Genomic DNA, 19,839 nt, shown 5'->3' with positions numbered 1-19,839 from the left:
CATCTTGCAGAAACGCTAGTGTTTCATCTGCCACTTCGTTCTCACTCTACGATATACCTTGGGTTCCTGTCTGAGGAAATGCCAGCTTCGGCAACTGTTGATGTAGATATAACGCAATCTCTGCTTTGTTTATCATTGCCATTGCTCTGCTTTGTATCAACACCATTAGCGCTGTAGCACTGTTGTGAGTTACTCGTCGCCTAAGCAGTTCAACTGCGCTCGGTAGCCTCATGCTGTATTAAAATTAAAAGGAAGGTCAGCGTTGGCCGTAATATTGATGGTTTAAGGATAGCAAAATAGATTTTCAATCACATAGTGATCACCTTCGGTGCTGTGATGTACAAATTAAACTCATACGCACTGGTATCAAGTTATCAGTAACCAAAACAGAGAAACGATCACAATAACTCAATGCTGTATCCTACATTGGATACCTCCAGCCCCCGCCCTCTGTTGTCATTAGCAGGCAATATCGTGGCTGCATGGTAGACAATACGTGTGGCGTCGAATGCGGTAGACATCACTGCCATTTTGCCACCTCACGCTGAAGGGGTTCCTTGTTAGTATAGATTCTTTCAGTGACCCTGAGCTTGCCATCTGCAGATCCTACGACTAGTTTAATGCGGTCGTCCCACTTCAGACTGCTCCGTACTCATACACCCATATTTTTAATGGATATAACTACTTCCTGAGACTCTTCTTAAATCCTGTAATCACGCAATAATGGAGTTTTCAGCCTATTTATGGGCATTACGTGACATGTAGGGAGTCAAATGTCAGTCCCTGCACCACGCGTCGATCCTCTTGTCTTCCTGCTTTTCGCTACAATATTCTGATCTCCCAGATCATCATCATCATATCATCATCATCATCATCATCATCATACGCGGACAGCCTCCTGACACTTCCGAAGTTATCCACTATGTCCTTTATAAATACTGAGAACAGTAATGGTTCTCCATCACTCCATTCGGGGTAAGCCCGAAGTCTGTTTTACAATAGAAGATTTCTCTCCGTCATTACGATTGACTTAATGTATTGGATTTGGTAGGAACTCTTCAAACTAATCACAAAGTTCGTCTAATATTGCATACGCTCGTACTTTTTGTTGATTAGGTGACAGTGCAGATCTGTGTCGAACGGCATCCGGGTGTCAAGGAACACGACATCAGCCTAGGAGCTGTTATTTATAGCCTTCTGGTCCTCGTGGATGAACAGAGAGAGAGAGAGAGAGAGAGAGAGAGAGAGAGAGAGAGAGCTGGATGCACTCGGTCGTGTTTACGGGATCCATTTTGATTCCTACCTGGGAGATCTCCTGGAAGGTGATCACACGCGAGCATAAGACATGCTCTTTTTGTTGTCGTTATCATGAAATTATATTGAAAGAGGAAATCCTGGTGAAGGAAACCACTTCAGTCTCTGAAACAGCAACCGACATGGTTTCATTGAACATGATGTCGTGCTTCAAGTTACGGACTACTTCCAGACCTGAAAAAAAGTAATACAGTGGGAACATATCCTCTGCATTGATGAAATCTTCGCATGATATCAGCCGAGTGACAGCGCCATCTTGTTGCTACATTTCAGCAGGTCTCCTACATGTCATCTTCAGGCTTCTCGGCAAATATTCCCAAAAGATTTCATCATCGAAATTTACCGAAAAAGCCTCCATTCCCATACATGCTCTAGAACTTTCGTGATGTACATATACTCTTACACATATTTTGTTTTTGTTTCCTCAGGAATTACGAATAAAATGAATACCCTGAAGAACATGTCATCGTCTCAGATTCTACTCGCTATGCGAAACGCGTTAAAAACTTTAACAATCTGACGTGCTCAAAATGTCCATCTCGCAATCATTATCTTGCATTCATCCACAATCTTTTCTGAGACCAGCAGAATGGCTCAAATGGCTCTGAGCACTACGGCACTTAACATCTGTGGTCATCAGTCCCCTAGAACTTAGAACTACTTAAACCTAACTAACCTAAGGACATCACACACATCCATGCCCGAGGCAGGATTCGAACCTGCGACCGTAGTGGTCACGCGGTTCCAGATTGAAGCGCCTAGAACCGCACGGCCACACCGGACGGCAGACCAGCAGAACTTGACAAACTTGTTTTGGATACAGTCTTTAAAGTTTGAAAAGGCGACACTCTTTCACTAGTTGGTAGACAGACAAAGAAATAGCAGGTGGAAGTTTTGGTAGGGAAACTATGAAACAGATTCCGACTGACCTCATTTTTACCGACAGAGAAATATTCGTGGATCGGACTCAATATTTTCAGTAGAACACACGTTAGTTTATTTTTACTCTGAACCATCGTTACTAAAACTGAATTAACTACGTACCATGCACCAAAGGAAAGGCAAAATGCGCCACACGTAGCTGTAGATGAGTTTAAAGCGTACAGGCGACACTCTTTCACTAGTTGGTAGACAGACAAAGAAATAGCAGGTGGAAGTTTTGGCGGGGAAACTATGAAACAGATTCCGACTGACCTCATTTTTACCGACAGAGAAATATTCGTGGATCGGACTCAATATTTTCAGTAGAACACACGTTAGTTTATTTTTACTCTGAACCATCGTTACTAAAACTGAATTAACTACGTACCATGCACCAAAGGAAAGGCAAAATGCGCCACACATAGCTGTAGATGAGTTTAAAGCGTACAGGTCGTTAGTGCCCCAGGAACGGTCCGCCCATCTGTTGTGTCTAACGGAGTTTTCATCCGCAAGTGTTTGCCTGGGCATCGCGTCTCGCGATGAACTTCAGTTCAAAATAAAGTTTGCGTTCGGCACCCGAAGTTTACGCTTCGCGCCATCTGGTGCCGGCGAAACTTCATAGCACAGCACAGCACAGCACATCCTGTGTGCTCTGACGTCACACGCTGTATGAGTAATTCTGCGTACCTGACGCCACCCGTATTTACAATTTTTTTTGCGTAACTCCGCGAAATAAATTAGGAATGTTAATGGAGATGGCGTTCAGCCGGCGACGAAGGCTGGAATTTGCTCGCCTTTACCCCAATAGGACGTCCAATGACGGGCGACAGGTGGCCTTTTCAAATGAATCACGTTTTTTGCTTCATGGAACAGAAGGCCGTAAGAAGGTTCTAGGCCGGAGTAGGGAGCATTATTCTCTGGGGAATGTTTTCGTGACATGCATCCGCACACCCCCTACATGCAGTGCTTTTCATGTCATGTCTGATAAAGATACAAATTGCTCAACGTCTATTGTCTGTCTTGTATAAAGTTCAATATTGGTAGCTAATCTTCCTGTCTGAAATGGTCATCAACGAGGTTATGATTATTAGAACGCTACTATTGTTTAAGATTATTAAGACACTACTGATGATGGGATCAAACTTGATGCTGATGACAGATTTACTTTACTAAGAGTAAAATACGGTTTATCATGTCACTGTTGTCATCAGACTTAACCTTCTGTATTATTGATATTATTATTATTATTATCATTACTATCATTATTCGAGCGTGGCCCTTGCTGGACCACACGACGTGTAACGATGGGCATTCCGATATTTTTGTTTAGCCTTTCTTTGTGCCCATGGCCGCCTCCGTAGGTCAGTAGTCAGCGTTTCTGACTGCTGTGCAGACGACACGGGTTCGAGTCCTGGTACTACCAACGATTTTTCCTTGGTGGGAGAACTGAAACGGGATACAGTGAGCCCCGTGATGCCAGTTGAAGAGCTGCTTAAGTGAGAAGTTGCGGCTCCAAGGTGAAGAAAGCCGGCAACGGCCGGGAGAGCGTGATGCTCACCCTAGACCCCTCCCTACCGCATTGAGATGATGCCATTGGCAGAGGAGGACACGACTGTCGGTCGGTTCACATTGGCCTCTCTGGGCCACAACGCGGAGCATTGCTTCATGCTCATATTACTGCTGTCTCCTCCAGATGATGCGTGACACAGCCTACGTAGAAGATCACCAAGTTGCCTGCTACTCAGGCGCATCTTAGTTAAGATTAAGCTTCAAAAGAGGGGACACACGTCAAGGACTATGTTAAGCAACCGCCTTACGTCACACAAATAGTTCCCAAGTGGACATCCAACCGCCAAATGTGGATATCGGCAGACACACGTCTGCACTTAGAACCTCAAGTGTCTGTGGACTCTTGGAGTCAGTCACCGCCAACAAGACCCCAACTGGACATTGTGAAAGTGATGTAGAATATTGTTCACTGGTTCTAGTACCAAACCACGGTTTAAAGACGGATCAGTGCAAGTGAACGTTGATTTACTTTGCCACAGACAATCTTCGTACTCCAGTTAAGTATTATAAAACTGCCTTCATGAGTAATTGTAAATTGTTGCTAATCTGTGTTGCCATCTATTTTTTCCTTGGATGTTAACTAACCCTATTTGGCCCTATGACAGAGATGTATAAATGATAGTCATTTTTGAAAGGGCTCTCTCTATTCCAAAATTTGAGAAAATAAGTTATGGACGATATCAGATTTGATACACATTTTTCTGCATGAAAATGGCTTTCTTCCACACATTGAAAATGCGTTCTTGCGACTTCGTTACAGCGACGTCATTTTGGAAAGGCTTCACTCCTGGAGTGATCGTCTTCGTATACTGTCTATCGAACACCTAATGCACTATGCGTTCGTTTCGCTTTTCGTAGTTCAACTGTTATCATTTGTGAAACTGTTCTGAGTCGTAAAATGGCGTCAAGAATTGATGTGAAACGTGGTGAAAGTGCCAAGAAAAGAAGGAAAGGAGAACGCAATATTGAAAATCACGAACAGAATGATATAAAAATAGCAAGAGTGGAAGGTCGTGAGTAGTATTACCCGCTGCAGAAAGAAAAGTCGGTGCATAATCCAGGCCAGCGCAATGCTTTCACAGCTGTATCGAAATACATTGTCACTTTTCTTGTTGCATATTGTGTCTGAAAAAAGGAGGACAAAGTAATGTTTTATTCGTTACGCTTTCATCTACTTGCCGTGACAAGTGTTTTGAAAAGCTCACAGGAAATGACTGTTCCGATGTACTGGTGTGCTTGCAAGAGTTTAACAGTCTTCCTACTTTTTGTGCTGGTAAACACTGAATGACGTGAAGTGTGCCATACAGCTTTTGTTTCTTCCTTGGTATAACAGCGATGAGAGTACGGAATTTTCAGCCATTAATGCTTCAGAAGAAGAATCCGCAAGATAAATGTGGAGTTGCACGTGTAAAGCACATTCATGATCATATAGCCTTTTCCTGTCCATGTGTCACGGTTCTCCTCACATGAAGTTAGATATTTGGACTCCAGGCTCGCAATGTATGTACTACTTGTTTCAAACAACACATCACGGCTCTGATATTACATACAAGTATTAAGCCAAATATTTCAGGGAACATTTCGACCAGTCAGTCGGTACACATGTAGTTGACATAGGTATGAAATGCGAAGAACTCAAATTAAAAATGAAAAGTACAGTGCTGAACGACACTGCTAAAAGAGTAGCAGCTGCGAAGTTTGTTGTACGTAGACGCATATCGGATAAGTTCTCCAAGAGCATGCAGGTAACTGAAGAAGAATGCAGACGTAGTGGTTCACTTCTTGGTACTTGTTTTGACTTCATTAGAAACTTGTCTTCGGCAGCTATTGGTAAATGTATTTTGTATCCACAACAAGAATAACGAGTCTGCAACGCATGCGTACCATGAAGGCAATGCGAGAAAAGGAGCGAATGAAGTGTGCTTCTTCCCACTTGATTTACCTAAAAGAATGTGTACTAGAAAATGTCAGTTACTTTTATTTTTCGACGGTTGCGTTGGGCAAAATAAGAATTACCGTTGATTAGAATGTTTGCACTACACTTTGGAGGACACTAAACATTTTAAGGAAGTGGAACAGATATTTCCCTATTCGTGGACATTCGTACGAGTGCCAGGTATAACGTAATCACTGGAAATTTCCCACGGTGAAACGGCTAACCAGAAGAGCTGAAAGAGTGTACACTGTGCAAGAATATTGTGAAATGACTGCCACTGCTTTCAAAAATCGTGAGTCCACCGAAAAGCTAATAGAAACTGAAGAGCCGGCCGGGGTGACCGTGCGGTTCTAGGCGCTACAGTCTGGAACCGCTTGTCCGCTACGGTCGCAGGTTCGAATCCTGCGTCGGGCATGGATGTGTGTGGTGTCCTTAGCTTATTAGGTTTAAGTAGTTCTAAGTTCTAGGGGACTGATGACATTAGAAGTTAAGTCCCGTAGTGCTCAGGGCCATCTGAACCATTTGAAAGAAACTGAGGATATCTATAACTTCTCTAATTGATGGCCAACATACTGTAGGAAATGGGAGTGGCTGAACGGATTACACGATAGACATGTTCTAAAAAGCCACAATGTCAGGTTTCAGCCATGTTCGTATTCGCATTTTGAACATAGTAAGTTACCGATCCACCCAGTTTCTATTTTACATAGCTGAAAAATGTCCTCTTTTAATAGAAGTTTGCATATTTTTAATTTGTCATCCTATGAATACCGCCCTTTGTTGTGCATCATTAGCTGTGTCCTCACTAAATTAAAACTTACCTGTCATTCGTGATGTAGAATTTGTCTCACGTCTTATCTCATGTAGGCCTTGTTGCGTCGCCGGCTTTTAGTTAGCAGTTTTTGAATTGCTCCTACTTGCAATGTGTCCCTTTAGTGCTGCTGCTGCTAGTTATTAATTGGTGTAGGAGTTTTTTACTGTGTTTACTTTAAGGTTAAGCTACCTTCCATTTTGTTTAGTAGCGAGATGTTTTTCGATAGGTGTGTCACACGTGTATGTTCTTTTGACTCATGGCTGTGTTACGTTATTCCACCTCACCACACTCGGCCCCACTAAATTAGAAAATGTGCATGCAACTCATGGAAATCGGGGAAAAAGAACTTCATTGTGTCTTACCAAAGGGGAAAAAAGAACTTTATTGGTCTTACGGTTCATACATGAGCTTTAAGTCGCCGGCTGCCAGTTAAGAGTTCCACTACAGCTCTGTACTGTCTCTGTCCAATATGTTCCTTTATCACTTATAATGTACTCTCAACGCTTTTCACGAACCTTTTTTTTTCATGTAAATCACTGATTCAAGTTGTGAGCGGCCGGCCTAGTTGGTCCCATGTTGTTTTTCCCGTGGATAAATGGCAGTACTTTTGCCTCTCTGATTCACCAGCTTCCTTCCTTCTTGGTTCGAATCCTGCCTCGGGCATGGATGTGTGTGATGTACTGAAGTTAGTTAGGTTTAAGTAGTTCTGAGTTCTAGGGGACTGATGACCTCAGATGTTAAATCCCATAGTGCTTAGAGCCATTTGAACCATTTCGTGTACGCTACTCTGTGTTCTGCGGTCGCTGGTGGTACACCGTGTGCTATACTCGCTCATGGCGGCGCTCGGGGTCACAGCACAAAGTGTTAAGTGTTCCGGTGTTCACTGCATATTTCTGTACCCAGACAGTCGTCATTAGGATTGTCTGGTGTCTGGTGTCCCTTTACCGCACCTAGCCTGACTGCTGTTTTCTAAAATGTTATACGGGACTTACTTTTTGTTTTCTCATACGTATTACTGCGTGTAAAAATTAGCTTCGGCTCTGAGCACTATGGGACTTAACATCGGAGGTCATCAGTCCCATAGAACTTAGAACTACTTAAACCTAACTAACCTAAGGACATCACACACATCCATGCCAGAGGCAGGATTCGAACCTGCGACCGTAGCAGTCGCGCGGTTCCGGACTGCAGCGCCTAGAACCGCGTGGCCACCGCGGTCGGCAATTAGCTTCGGTCTCTTGTTTATTTTCAGCATCACATCTGATGACGGGCATGTAAGAGCCCGAAACCAGTAGTGGTTTAAGTCTGAAAAATGAAAAGAATCTTACAACTGAAGCGGTATTTTCAACCTCTACTTCTGTACAAAAATTGCAGATCAAGCCTTCATGTCATCGCAAAGTGGCGGACCTTTTAATAGACCGGGAACGGAAAAACGGAATGTTTGCATACAGGAGCATCAGTACCGAGAATGTGAATATAGCCAACTGTAGTTCGTATAGCGAGTGCTTCTCTTTTCGTTTTTTTAAAAAGTGTGCTGAATACACTGCCGAGCAGTTGCCTAAAATGCAAAGCGAACCGTTTGAATAGATATACGACGAGCCGTACTTTTTTAGATGCCACGATTCCGCACTAGCGTATTATACTTTGAGCAAGATTTGGCGCCTCCTCGCACACCGATAAAGCCGCTGCTTGGTTTCTATGACTGCGTTCAGAGACGCGCTTTTCAGTGCTCTGCTTTCTCAAATTGCGCAGATAGCGCTCACTCGCTACATTACTCCTCCGAGGGCAGATGAAAGGTAAATACGGCTGCCAACTACTGTAGGCGCACGCACAACACGGCTCTTCCAGTAGACGTACTGCGTTTCAAAGTTCTCCATTTCTATAGACCGAGATGTGGCTACTGATGGGCAGCCTAGTTCGCAACGGCACTGTTATTGTTTACGGTGTCTGTGAACGGTCTTATTGATAATGTCGGCAGCTCCGTGATTCGCGGACGTATTTGTAACGTACAGAAAACTTGCACCGACAAAAGACTATGGCGAAATGCACGAAGAACTGCAGAGGATCGGCGAGGTTAGTGTACGGACCGGGAGTGTAATTAAATGAATAGACGGTGCATAAATAGCAGGCATAACCCATTTCAGTTCGGTTACATTGTTGGTGGGAAATTACTGGCAACAATGAAAATCTATGAGTAGCCGTCAGCAGTAGTCTCGAGGGGAATGACCACTTCAGACCACTTATAGGAAAAGCAGATGCCACGCAAAGATTCAGTGGAAGAAATTTAGGGAAGTATGCCCCATTTACGAAAGAAGTTGCTCACAAAACATTCGTTCGAGCCATTCTTGAATATTGGCCTTCCATCTGCAAACTGTGTAGAAATACGGCTGTTCGTATTATTTACAGACAGTCGGTACACTTAAGACAGTTGAAGAGCTGTTTGTAAACTACATGAACACCAGCTTTTCCTGTAGTTTGTAAACCACTACAAACGGCGCGAGAACGCTGCCATTTGCGTATCTAAGTCGCCTTGCTGTGGCTAAAAACTAGAAAATGTCAGTATATTCCGGAACTAGTTGTGTGACTAAGAAGAGTTCGTAGTAAACGTTACAGCCTCAGTGCAACAGTGTCACCTCATTTGCTGTTGCGGTGGCCTTCAGGCCGAAGACTGGTCTGAAGTGCATTTCACCTGTAAAGTCTCTTCACGTTTATGTAACTGTTGCATCCTACATCAACTTAAACCTGCTTACTGTAGGTGGCATTTAGTCTTTCTCTCTACAATTTTTACCTCTCAAGCTTCCTTATATCACGAAATACACAGTCGCTTTATGTCCCACCAACGTACTCACTGTTTTAGTCAAGTGATGCCGTAAGTCTCTGTCCGCTTCAATTCCATTCAGTGCCCCTTCATTAGTTGCCCAAGCTAACCATCTAGTCATCAACATCTATCCCCTTGCTTATTGTCCATATTTCACTTCAGTGTCAGGGTGCACTCAAATACCTTCACAGAAGACTTCCTAACGCTTTAATTTATATTTCTTTAGGAAATCTTTCTTGCTGTTGCCAGTCTACATTTTATATCCTTTTCACTTCTACCCTCTTCTCTTGTTTTGCTGCCCAAATGGCAAAACTCTTCTACTACCTTTCCTGTCTCATTACCCGATGTAATTCCCCCAGGATATACTTACTTAATTCGACTACATTCCACTATTTTTGTTTTCTTTTTGCTGGTGTTTCCTATAATAACCTCTTTTCATGACACTATCCATACCGTCCAACTGCTCTTACACTTCTTTGACTGTCTCTGACAGAATTACAGCGCCCTCGACAAAACTTTAAAGGTTTATTCCTTCAATATTTTGTAGATGGCTGCACTACAGCAACGGCTACAGAACAACAGGTGTAATAGACAGCCAACCAGTTGCAATAAATGGTGATTTTCAAATACCTTTACCATGGTATCGACGGGTTTAAACCCCTCTTCTTCAGAAGGACAAAAAAAATCGTTCAAACGGCTCTGAGCACTATGGGACTTAACATCGGAGGTCATCAGTCCCCTATAACTTAGAACAACTTAAACCTAACTAACCTAAGGACATCACACACATCCATTCCCGAGGCAGGATTCTAACCTCCGACCGTAGCGGTCGCGCGGTTCCAGACTGAAGCGCATAGAACCGCTCGGCCACACCGGCCGGCAAACAAACTTCATTTTAGCAATCAGTCAGTGACGCTGTCTCCACATAACATGTGCCAGCAACGGTCTGTATGTCCATATGAAAAAGTTAACGACCCTAGACTCAAGGGCTTCACCCATCAATAAAATCAGTCTCTTAAAATAAAACACCATGTTAATAGCTACGTGACGACTGAGGGCATGTAGTTATTAACATGGTCTGTTATTTTAAGAGATTGGTTTTACTGATGTGAGATGCCCTTGACTCTAGGGGCCTTAATTTTTACATATGAACATACAGACCGTTGCTGACACATGTCATGAGGAGACAGCTTCACTTACTGGTTGCTAATATGAAGTTTGTTTGTCCTGAGAAAGACGGGCTTAAATTCGTCGAAACCTTGGTAAATGTTATTTGAAATCCACCATTTATTGCAACTGACTGGCTGTCTACTACACCTGCTGTTTATTTCTTCTCCATAAACTTTAATCCCCGTTCCAGATTTATCCTTTGCCTAGTATACTTTTCGCTCTGCGTACAAATTGAATAATATGGGGATTACAATAGAACCCTGTCTAACTGCATTCTCAACTACTGCCTCGTTAACATGTCCTTCGACTCTTACGAAGTGTACCGTAGTCTGGTTTCCGTGCGAGTTTCAATCTTTCTTCCCTGTATTTCATCCTTCATAATGTCTAAATTTCAAGGCGTGCGAAAAGGAGCAATATTTACGATCACTACCTAAAAATATAAAATAACGTTAAAACCATTTGATGTTGGGAAAACAAGGAACACTGAGGAGATTCTTATTAACAACATTAGAACAACAGAAAGCAGCTACGATAGCTGGGCTAAAGGACGGCATGAAAGCCAATGTTTAGACGATTTGGCTGCTCAAGGAAGACAGGCATCTCACTGGAAACGGCGAAAACTATCGGTGCCGCATAAGGTGAAATATGTGCTGTGGTGTGAGGGGGCAGAGGGGGTAGGAGATACATAAAGCGTGAAGCCTGTCCCAAAAAGGCAGTGGCTTATCGCGTGGCCTGCAGCCGACCGCTGAAACACCGGGCCTGAAGCACCATCCGCTGCTTATCTGTCGGTGTTCACCTGCTGACGGCCTGCGTCAAACTACGCTTTGTCCCCCGTGAGGCAGTCCAAGTGTAAACAAACGCCTGCTCACAGGTCGGTCGCCGGCCGGAGTCCTCATCCACCGGTAGTTGCGACTGCGCTGGAAATAGTGCCCTGCTTGTGTGTTAGCTGTACTGTTGTGGTTGTAGCGCGAATGATCCACTGAGCCACGGTAAGGCATGTAAAATCTTCAACATTCTCATTAGTCACCGTGCACAGTGTTTAACTCACGACAGTCGCTTCCTATGTCCCGCGGACGACTTGTCAAAATGAGTCGAGGTGCTAGAGTTCCAAGCGAAGAATGGGCGCGGAAAGGCGTAAGCGAGCGGTCAGAAGCAGATTTCGAGCAATCAATATACGAGGGGCGTTCAGAAAGTAAGCTCCGATCGGTCGCGAAATGGAAACGACTATGAAAATCCGATAAAGCTTTGCACAGATGTGTTGGGTAGTGTCTCTAGTATAACCTCAGTTAGCATCACGTCGCTCTTCTCATTTCTGAGCTCGCAGTGAGTGCGTAAAGATGTCTAGAAAATAGTGTCTGCCGCCAAGTACGAGGGCCTGGTGAGAAATTTCGCCTGAAGCTATGCAGCTAACATTACATAACTGTCGTGCTGTTTCTTCTTCAAGACAATTCTCAGCCGCATTCTGCAGGGGCAATGAAGATGCTCCTGCATCGTTTTCAAATGGAAATGTTAGATTACCCACAATACAGTCCGCAATTGTCTCCCCCTGAGTTTCATCTCTGGTCACATGAACCGCTGTCTTTGAAGACAACATTTTGACACAGACAACGAGGTGTAGGCCAGCGTGGAGAATTGGCGGAAAGCACTGGCGGCTGCCTACTATGATGAGGCTATTGAAAAGTTGGTACAACGCTATGACAAACGTCTAAGTCAGAACGGCGACTACGTAGAGAAGTAGCTGAAAGGTGTAGCTAATTGTTCACTGTGGTTTCAATTTGGCAATCAATCGGAGCTTACTTTCTGAACAGGCCTCGTATATATATATATATATATATATATATATATATATATATATATATATATATATATATTTTCCCCTTTAGGAGAGCGATTGAACTTGAATTCACGATTTTGTTTTTGGATATTTTCCCTCTTCCTCTTCCAGAAACTCTTCACCCTCTCAGAATGTTCTCTCTTCCGTTCGTCTGTCCACTTTTTACCAAGCTGTTGCGTTGTTATTTGCTCGAACTTCACACTCATGATTTTACTCATATGTTGATCTGTTGCATGCCCCTCTGGACCTCCTTTAGCCACTCCGTGCTGCATTTTCTCTTTGTTACGATGTCGAGTAGTTTCTTTGCGGTTCTGGTGTTCTTCATCCTGTAGATGTGTGTGTAGGGCTCTGCTTGGCGTTTCCTGATTTCTTCGGTTATTGTGTTCGTCTTTTGATGGAGTTAGTTCTGTGGTCTCATCGTCCAGATGCCGTTTTTGTTGATTGCTCCGTAAATTTTCTTAAGAATTTTTCGCTCCTGTTTTTTCTATTTCCCTAATTTTGGAGTGACCACCAATTACCATTGTTTCAGCTGAGTATGTTGCTTCTGGAAGAACCACAGTTTTGTAATGTCTCAATTTTGCGTCTGTCGAAATGCATTTCTTGTTGTAGAAGAGCCATGTTAATTTATATGCCTTTTTGCAGCTTGCTGATCCTTTGTTCATCGGCGGTTCTGTTTAGTCCTGATGACTGTATAGGTTCGCCAAGATAAAGTGGCTGACTTCTGTGATGTTACCGTGTTTCGTGATTAGCGGGCACTTTTCTCTGGCCGTTTTCCATTTACTGGGTTTTTTCGTACAAAATTTGCAATCCAATCTTCTGTGCAATTTTTTGTAGATTTTCAACTACGTGAATCGCTTCTGTCCTGTTGTTTGTGATAATCATAATTTCGTGCGCGAAGGCAAGGCATTTTACTTTAGTACTGTTTTCTTTTCTGATGCCAATTTAGACACCTTTTATATCAGGTTCCCATTCTCTGATAATATTTTATAGAACAATATTGGAAAGTATCGGGGATAGACCGCCCCACTGCCGTACTCCCATTCTATGCCGTACTCCCCTTCTAATTTGAGTGTTCCGATACCTCACCCATGAATTTCGCTTTGGAAGTTTTTCTTGTAAGTATCTGTTGTATGATTTTCCGGGTCTTTTGGTCGATTTCGAATTCTTTTAAAGAGGACTTCGCGGTCTATTGAGTGATAAGATTTCCTGAGATCGATAAATGTAATTACTGTATTCCTGCATTTTCTCATTTGTATGTTAATATATAGCTTAGTGGATGATTTGGTAATGAACTTAGGCTCAAAAGAAGTCATTAAGAGCCGGCCGTGGTGGCCGAGCGGTTCTAGGCGCTCCAGTCCGGAACCGCGCTGCTGCTACGGTCGCAGGTTCGAATCCTGCCTCGGGCATGGATGTGTGTGATGTCCTTAGGTTAGTTAGGTTTAGGTAGTTCTAAGTCTCCTCAGATGTTAAGTCCCATAGTGCTCGGAGCCATTTGATTTGCTCCGCGCATGATCGTCCTTTTCTGAATCCGGCCTGATATTCACCAAGTAGTGGATTCGCTGAGGTTATATTCCGTTTAGAAGTGCTTTGCTTTGGAGAGGATTTTGTACGCCACTGAGGGCAGGAAGGTTCCTCTGTTGTTTTTGATGTCGGTCTTGTGACACTTTTTATCTAACGGGCGCATCAGAGCGCGTTTCCAGTCTTCTGGCACTTCGTCCGTCTCCCATATACCTGAGATTAGGTGATGAAGTTTCTGTGTCAGTGTAGGATCGTTCAGTTTCCAGAAGTCTGCGACAATCCCATCTTCTCTTGGTGCTTTGTTGTTCTTGAACTGCTTGGTTATCGCCGTAATTTCTGCGCGATCTGGGGCTTTTGAGTCCGGTTGTGTGAATACCGGGTTGTGAAGCCACGTTTTTCCTGTTGTGGTGACTGTTAAGAAGGAAGCAGAAATACTGGGCTAGTATTTTGCATAAATTTCCTTTACTTTACGTCTATGGTCACAAACTTTTTGTCGATAGATTACCGGTTTCTGTCTATAATGACCATCTTCAGGTGTGTTTTGTAAGTAAAGGAAATTTATTCTATATTCGGATCACTGTTTTATTCGCTACAGTGTCGCAGCTTGTAATATTTTGCAGTTTTTTTCGAGTTGGTTTCCGGCTTTCGAAGCACAGACTGGGTGCTTGGTATCCCTGTAGGTTTTCTATAAACGTCTTGTAGAAATTTCTTTATATTATTTTTGTTGATATCGTGTTGGATTTCCTGGAGTCTATTGTTGTCATATCCTAGTTTTTGTTTTTGAATCACCTTTGCAGTCTGTTTTCGAGTTCTAAGAAAGTTGTCCCAGTTTTCCTCGGTCTTGCGGCTGTTGAATTTTTTCCAGCCTGTTATTCTGTTGTCTGTTGGCTGATCCCAGACTGTGCTCCACAAGTGGTGTTTTCTGGTGCGAGGGGGTGTCCCAGTTTCATGGCTTCCTGAATTTCCCTTGTTAGTTTCTTCCAGTTTGTCGATTTTTCCTGATTAATTTGTTTGATGATTCGCTTTGTTGAGTTTCAGGTATTCCTGATCTGGCTTCATCTTTTTGGGTGGATATATTTTCCTTCTATTGGGTTGAAAATTTGTCTTTATTTGTAGGAGAAGATAGTCTGATTCAAAAGCGCCTTTGCGAGGTCTGACGTTTAGAATTTCTTTCGTATTTTCCTTGAAAATAGCGACGAGATGAATTTGGTATTCGCCCTGCCTCAGATTGGGCGATCTCCGTGTGGTTAGCTTGTGTGTGTGGTTTTGAAATTGGATGCTCATAACTTTAAGTCCAAAGTTCCTGCAGAAGTTAATTAGTTTCTGACCGTTCTTGTTGGTACGTTTGTGTCTGGTATAAGGCCCTGTTATGTATCTGAATTTTCTCTCTTTCCCTAGCTGTGCGTTAAAATCGCGCCATAGGGTTTTCACATGGTGCTCTTGTATGTTGTTGGTTTCTTTTTGCAGAGTTTCCAAGAAATTATCCACGGTTTCAGGATCTGTTTTGTTATGTTGATTTGTATGGTCATGTACACTAATTAGTGTGTAAGCTTTATTAGCTGATTTTACTGGCAGTAATGAACTCTTTCATTGGGGAGGTGAAGTCAATCACTGAGCCGAGTGCCGAGTTGTGTACGGCGAATCCGGTTCCCAGGAGTGGTAGTTTGTCTCTAACTTTTAAGGCAGGTTTGCTCTTGTAGGTTCTGAATTTCTCTATATTGGCGTGTCCTTCGTCAGTAAATCTGGTCTCTGGGAGTGTGGTAATTTTTATGTCAAATTTTTCCAGGGTGTTGTTGAGATCTTTTAATTTTCCTGTTTTGGTAAGAATGTTCACATTAATTGTGTCAACAAATTCTAATGTTTAGTCTTGAGAGTGTTAAGTGTTCTTGAGGAGCTCCTATTCTTTCCCGCATGGTGTTCCCGATCCCCCAGAATCTGATGATCAGGTGAGTCCAGTCTATCAAGTGGTGCCTCAGGTAGTGATTCAATGATCGTCTTTTCTATGATGTGTTCAAGTTGAAATTCAGTTTTTGTGGAGATCTCGACTGAGATCACATGTGTACGACTCGATTTTTGAGTTCGAGAAGACTTTACTGCAACCGCCTCAACTAGAGGAACAGACACTGAACATTTGCCGTCGCATCCCAAACAGACGCCAGTGGGTTTGTGATGTTTGTGAGCTTTTGGTACTCCCTGTGTATTTCATTTTCCCAGTACCACCTATATCTTGGAGGTTTTCCCGTATCTGCCACCCGATAAGGCGCCCGATGAGGGTACTAACAACCCCACACGGGATATATATATGTATATATCCAAGGTAATCGTCACAAGTCTGGCCTGTAGAGAGTACGCTGTAGGCAGCATCTCTACGTGTACCTGCAGGCCGGCATTTCATCTCTTGACCAATGTAAAACGAGGAGGTAATTTACGTATCGAAAACGCCAATGTTACGTTCGGTACAAAAGCTTCACCAACATGACGGCTATCACGGGATCCACTACAGACGCCAAAGAGGAGATGTGTGTGCTTGTATTACGTGGTTTTTGCGACGTCCTTTTACAGACCCCGTGGATGGTGAAACTTTACCTTTGCCTACTGACGTTTTGTATTAAATATAACTGATTTATAACAGGGGGGCGATGTATGCATGCAGTGTCATGTCGTCATGTGTGTGTGCGTGTGTGTGTGTGTGTGTGTGTGTGTGTGTGTGTGTGTGTGTGTGTGTGTGTGCGCTCGCAAGCGTGTGTGTGTGTGTGTGTGTGTGTGTGTGTGTGTGTGTGTGTGTGTGTGTGTGTGTGTGCGTGCGTGTGTGCGTGTGTCTGTGCGTGTGTCTGTCTGTCTGTCTGTGTGCGTGTGCGTGTGTGTGTGCGTGGCAGCATGCTCCTGTGTCGACACACAGCTCAGTCTGCGGTCGGCTAGCTCAAAAGGTGCGGTCGAGCTGTCCATGCGAAACTGCACAGGGCGATGATCAGGAGCTTTACACTGCAGACTCATGTCACGTTTCTAGTCAAAATACCTCCGGTGAAACTGTTCCACTCCCAGGATTCGAACGGCGTATGTCCTGATGGCAAACTATAGCACAGCGCGCGTAACTGACATTTATCATAGTGGTGGCTATACCGGAAATGATTCGTGACACATTTAATAGGAGGAAACTCTTCTTTCGAGGAAACCAAGCGACTCAATGTAAATATTACCTTGAATAATAAAGTGTCATAATACTCTGGAAGTAAGAAAGTGAGTGAAATGCACTGAAATAAAATGAATATACCGATGTAGTAGCGAAGATGCAGTGACACGAAACGGCATCACAGCAATAATCTCAGGTATACTGGATTAAAGTACAAGCACTAGGTAGTGGCAACTGAAAATTTGTGCTACGCCGTTTATCGCCAACATCCCCCTTATTCATGGGGTTTCCCCGTGGGGGAATGTCTGTTAGTAGTCAGCTTGTCAGATATGGAGGCGTGCCCAGAGGATCGCAAGAAGCAGGCAGTCCTGGTTTGAGTCACCGTCTGGCACACATTTTCACTGGTCATGACACATTCATTTAGAAGTAATTTTTGCACTGGGAATACAACAAACGGAAATAGAAAATGAAAGAATCGTAGTTAGCAGAAATCTGAGATCGAAATGACATAAGCGAAACCAAAAGGAAGTGCCGAAAATTAGTCGTGGAGCCATTTCTTCAGGTGTCGTGAAGGGACTGTCACAGAGACATTACTGTCTGCAAAATATATATCATCTAATGGTCAATATCGGATGGTCCGTGGGTCAGTTGTCAGACGATGATGGTGCCTGCAAGAAGTTGGAATCCCAGAATGTAAGAATGATAGGCATAAATCAACTGACCCTGAATTAAATGATGTAACGTACTGCACCCATGTAGATGAAGAGATCCATTGCGATTCGACTACGCTATTGGCGAAAAGGTCAATGGAAACAGTAACAGTCATAAAATACCAAGAGGTAACCATCTGCAGCGACCTAAAGTACAATATATATGAAGATGGTATCTGTTCTTTCGGACATGTCTGAAAGAACCGTGAAGCTCGTTAGAATGAAATTACAATCAAATCAATACAATGAAATGAATACCCTTAGCTGCATACAGGCGTTTAGATACGTCAACGGGGACAGTTGAAAATGTGTGTCCCGACCGGGACTCGAACCCGGGATCTCCTGCTTACATGGCAGACGCTCTATCCATCTGAGCCACCATGGGCACAGAGGATAGTGCGACTGCAGGGACTTATCTCTGGCACGCCTCCCGTGAGACCCAGATCCCCAACTTATTGTCCCGCACGATATTCGTAGTGCCGCTGCCCATTACACTCATTACTGGCGGCTTTACCGATTCCCGCAAAAGTTCGGGCAATGTGTGTGCATCCGCACAGAAGATGGTCAAATGGCCGGTGAGCCTTAACTATATATATGAAGATGATATCCATTCTTTCGGACATCTTCATATACATAGTTAAGGCTCACCGGCCATTTGACCATCTTCTGTGCGGATGCACACACATTGCCCGAACTTTTGCGGGAATCGGTAAAGCCGCCAGTAATGAGTGTAATGGGCAGCGGCACTACGAATATCGTGCGGGACAATAAGTTGGGGATCTGGGTCTCACGGGAGGCGTGCCAGAGATAAGTCCCTGCAGTCGCACTATCCTCTGTGTCCTCGGTGGCTCAGCTGGATAGAGCGTGTGCCATGTAAGAAGGAGATCCCGGGCTCGAGTCCCGGTCGGGACACACATTTTCAACTGTCCCCGTTGACGTATCTCAACGCCTGCATGCAGCTAAGGGTATTCATTTCATCGTATTGATTTAATTGTAATTTAAAGTACAGTAACCACAAAACTAGTCGTACGTAAAGCATGGGGCTGGATGAGAACGACTGGAAGAATATTAAGGAAAACTAATTTGTAACCAAAGAAATTTTTAATATTGCTCGTAAGTCCTTACTAGATTGGGTTAATGCAAGAGACTGAGAAGATCGAAGCGCGGCGACTTTTTTTACGAGCTCGTTAAGTAAGCTTGAGACTGAAAGTGAGTGATCGAGAAAGCACAAGAGAGGCGTTGTGCATCACCGGGAGATTTCCTGATAAAATACGAGAGAGTAAGTTCCAAGAAGAGTTGGGCGAGCCGGCCGAAGTGGGTGAGCGGTTCTAGGCGCTACAGTCTGGAACCGCGCGACCGCTACGGTCGCAGGTTCGAATCATGCCTCGGGAATGGATGTGTGTGATGTCCTTAGGTTAGTAAGGTTTAAGTAGTTCTAAGTTCTAGGGGTCTGATGACCTCAGCAGTTAAGTCCCATAGTGCTCAGAGCCATTTTTAGTTGGGCGACATATTACTGCCTCCCACGAACGTCTCGTTGAATGTCCGCTACCAGAAAATCACAGACATTATAGTTCATTCGGAAGTTTGCCGATGTTCTCTCCAAGCACCATTTTTGAGCTTTACAGGGAAGGAGGAAAATAATGATACGACAAGAAGCCTCCGGTACACACCGTTAATGTGGCGGAGGATACGCGTAGACAGTTGTGTGCGAAAGGGATACAGCAGTGCGGTGTTATAAAAACGCTGTTAGTCGCCATCTACTGGACGTAAAGGCTGGTGCTGATGTCTGCATCGGCAACATTTGTTACGAATCGGTGGTACACTTTCCCGCCACACACGCAGAGGTGTGGTGATAAGGTCAGCGGCCATCACTTTCTGGTAGCTGCAACGCAGTCGGTTCGGCGTGGGAGCAGCGAGCACAGTTCCTCCAGCAGCTGCGGCTTTGTGAGCGACCCCTCCCACATTTCCCCAGCCAGAAGCTGCAGTACAGAGTGGTGGGAGAGAGAGCGAGAGAGAGTGGGGGAGGGGTGTACCGGTAGCTGCCTCACCTCGAGGTACCCGCCGGTGCTGCCATCCGCGAGTCTGAGTACTTGATGGGCTGACAA

General features: G+C 44.0%; 1 long non-coding RNA gene and 1 other non-coding gene across 2 annotated transcripts in view; one reads left to right on the top strand and one right to left on the bottom strand.

Moving 5' to 3' along the window:
• The window catches only part of LOC124777090, a 700,755-nt gene that overhangs the window by 509,145 nt on the left and 171,771 nt on the right, over positions 1-19,839 (top strand). The window lies entirely within an intron of this gene.
• Positions 18,046-18,120, bottom strand: Trnat-ugu. The gene has a single exon. It is a non-coding gene; the product is annotated as a tRNA-Thr (tRNA).

This window comes from Schistocerca piceifrons, chromosome 2, assembly GCF_021461385.2.
Source record: "Schistocerca piceifrons isolate TAMUIC-IGC-003096 chromosome 2, iqSchPice1.1, whole genome shotgun sequence".
NCBI lineage: Eukaryota > Metazoa > Arthropoda > Insecta > Orthoptera > Acrididae > Schistocerca > Schistocerca piceifrons.
This window is presented reverse-complemented; position numbering and strand designations above follow the sequence as displayed.